This window comes from Corvus hawaiiensis, chromosome 26, assembly GCF_020740725.1.
Source record: "Corvus hawaiiensis isolate bCorHaw1 chromosome 26, bCorHaw1.pri.cur, whole genome shotgun sequence".
NCBI classification, from domain to species: domain Eukaryota; kingdom Metazoa; phylum Chordata; class Aves; order Passeriformes; family Corvidae; genus Corvus; species Corvus hawaiiensis.
In genome coordinates this window covers 8,317,644-8,320,143 of record NC_063238.1, presented here as the reverse complement: position 1 = coordinate 8,320,143, position 2,500 = coordinate 8,317,644, and the positions used below count along the sequence as shown (strand labels likewise).

The 2,500-nt window shown below is 51.0% G+C and overlaps 1 long non-coding RNA gene across 1 annotated transcript in view; it reads right to left on the bottom strand.

Annotated features, from left to right (window-relative positions):
- Nucleotides 1-2,500, bottom strand: part of LOC125317403 — a 4,674-nt gene that overhangs the window by 1,344 nt on the left and 830 nt on the right. Inside the window, exon 2 of the long non-coding RNA XR_007200058.1 lies at nt 1,137-1,416. This is a non-coding gene — a long non-coding RNA (uncharacterized LOC125317403). The remainder of the gene's footprint in view (nt 1-1,136; nt 1,417-2,500) is intronic.

The following is a 2,500-nucleotide window of genomic DNA, read 5'->3' as shown; positions in this document are numbered from 1 at the left end:
AAAAAATCCTGACGTGATCTGATTACAAACATGAGCATCTGAGCTGGACTTACACTATTTATAGTCCCCACCATAGTGACACACCTGCTGAATCTGTGTGTTCTCACATGACTCTCTGGTTGTTGTTGTGCAATCTTCTCCACTTCTAGGAGAGCCAAGCTAACCGCAAACAATCCTTTCTCCCAGGTAGTGTACCTTTTTTCAGCATCTTTAAAGCCACGGGAGTAAAAACCAGCAGGTTTCGTTGGACCCTCAGGACCCCGCTGCCATATGTGTACTGACAACCCTGAGGAGACAAATCCCCATTCCACCTGAAAAGCATCTGTAGGATGAATAAGGCCCAGGGCTTGGGGAGGCTGTTGCTTCAAAAACCAACAATTGCAGTGCTTCTTCTTGAGAAGCACTCCATTCCCATTTTGTCCCTTTTCTTAACAAGTTATAAAGAGGTCTGGCAATTATGGAAAATCTGGGATGTGTTTTCTCCAGAACACTAATAATCCTAAAGCATGTTGGAGATCTTTTTTGGATTCAGGCATTTTAATCTGATCTAAAGAGGTTAGGGTATCAGGTGGGATACGTGTCATACCTCCTTTCCCCCAAATTCCCAAAAATTTCACTTCGTGTGAAGGGTTTTGGGTTTTTTCTGAGGGAATTTGCAAATCAAGGCTTTCTAAGTGGGAGGTTATTTTCTGTTGGGTATCTCTCACTTCTTCTATTTCATCTCCTCCCACAAGGATATCATCAATGTGTTGATGAACAGCTAGATTGTCCGCTTTGGGTACTTTTTCGAACTCTTGGGCTAAAGCGTGATGAGCCAGGGTAGGAGAATGTTTGTACCCTTGGGGAAGCCTAGTGAAAGTGTGTTGCTGTCCTTCCCATGCGAAAGCAAAACGGTCCATATCTTCTGGCTGTAAAGGTGTCATAAAAAACATGTCTTTGACATCTATAGGTGGCATGATTGAATGAGCCTTTTCTTGAATCAATGTTATTAATTCTGCTAGATTGGGGACTGCTGCTGTAAGAGGGTCTGTGTTAGCATTTAGCCTCCGAAAATCTATTGTCAGCCTCCACTTCCCATTAGGATTTCGCACTGACCACACCGGAGAATTGAAAGGAGAATGGGTATTAAGTATTACTCCCTGTTGTCGTAGCTCTGCCTTTTCTTCTGGAGGATCTTGTCTGGCAGCTCTCTGAGCCTCTTCACCTTTGGCAGCGCCGCAGCATCCTTGGAGTCATGGACTGGCAACTGGCAGCTCCAGGACACTTGTTGCTCCTATGATGCTTTTCTCTGGGATAATCTTCTTGGACACGGCCTGGCTCCAATTTTTACTCCTAGGCCTTTTGTGGCAATCTGCATCCTCAGCCACAAGCAGGTTCTGCAGATCGACGTGGCTCTGGGGAAGCAGGGACTCCTGTCTGTTGGCAAAGAAAACAAAGACAACTTGTAAGAAGAGAACCTGGAGCTTCTAGTTAGAAGAGAAAGAACTATTCAATCAAGGCAGGGCCGATGGAGGAAACTGTCTTAAATGGAACAAGCAGCAGAAGCACAGTAGTTTTGCAGAAGAAATTCTACTTCCAGCACTTGGCTTAGCGAAAAAGCCTGATGTTGCTATGAGAGACATGAGTTCATGTCTAGTATTGGGTAGCAGACATCTGAACATTTAGACTCTTGGCTTTCCAGGCTCACGCTCTTCAAACCTGAGAGTGAAACTATTCTAAAAGTTAGAGATGCTTGGATCCTGTGGGTCCCCTCAAGGTATTCCCCACCCCGTGCCGCCCGCGGGTCCCCTCAGGGCAGCCCCCGCCACCTCATGGCACCCCTTCCCGCCTTTGCGGGTCCCCTCAGGGTACCCCCCACCCTTTGCCGCCCGCGGGTCCCCTCAGGGCAGCCCCCGCCGCCTCACGGCACCCCTTCCCACCATTGCGGCTCCCCTCAGGGTACCCCCCACCCCTTGCCGCCCGCGGGTCCCCTCAGGGTACCCCCCACCGCCTCACGGCACCCCTTCCCGCCATTGCGGCTCCCCTCAGGGTACCCCCACCCCTTCCCGCCTCACGGCCCCCCTTCCCGCCGTTGCGGCTCCCCTCAGGGTGCCCTCCCCCGCAAGCCCCCCCTTCCCGCCATTTATGCGCCACCCCACAGCACCCCTCAGGCCACCATTTTAGCCCATCCAGCCGCAGCAGGCAGACCCCCCAGCACCAGCAGAACACCGCAGCCCCCATGGAAGGACAACACCCACACAAAAAAGGTTAGAAAAACACACAGAGGGTGGCAGCCAAGGAGGGACACTGCAGGGGGACACAAGGCCAAAAGCCCAGGGGGACATTCCAGGGGGACATAATAAAGGCCAAGAGCCCGGGGGGAGTCCAGGGAATAAAGAGAAAGGGCTCTAAAATCACACACTACACAACAAACACAAGCCCTGTTCCCTAAACCTAACCTTAACCAGGATCCCAAACAACACCCCTTTCTCCCCAAAAGCAGCCAGAGGCAGCAGCCCTC